We start from the raw sequence: 322 nt of genomic DNA, 5'->3' as shown, positions 1-322 counted from the left end.
AATATTCTCCTCCAACACTATAACTCAAATGCATCAATTCTTCTATGGTCTTCCTTATTTTATTATTTTATTTTTTGCTGCAATACATTTTATCAAAACTAATTCTTCCATTAATGTTTACATTAAATCAGTCTTTCATTATCCATCATTCAAAATATGTAAGAATTAACAATATATTCAAATTCTATGAATACATTAATTTTCATATATTATCTCATTTGATCCTCACTACAACACTGAGAAATTCCTAATTTAATAGTTACTACTCTTGTTAAGAGTTGTTGTTGTTATTAAGCGACATTGAGTTGGTTCTGACCCATAG

The sequence above is a fragment of the Chrysochloris asiatica genome, unplaced genomic scaffold (assembly GCF_000296735.1).
Source record: "Chrysochloris asiatica unplaced genomic scaffold, ChrAsi1.0 scaffold00235, whole genome shotgun sequence".
NCBI classification, from domain to species: Eukaryota; Metazoa; Chordata; class Mammalia; order Afrosoricida; family Chrysochloridae; genus Chrysochloris; species Chrysochloris asiatica.
This window is presented reverse-complemented; position numbering follows the sequence as displayed.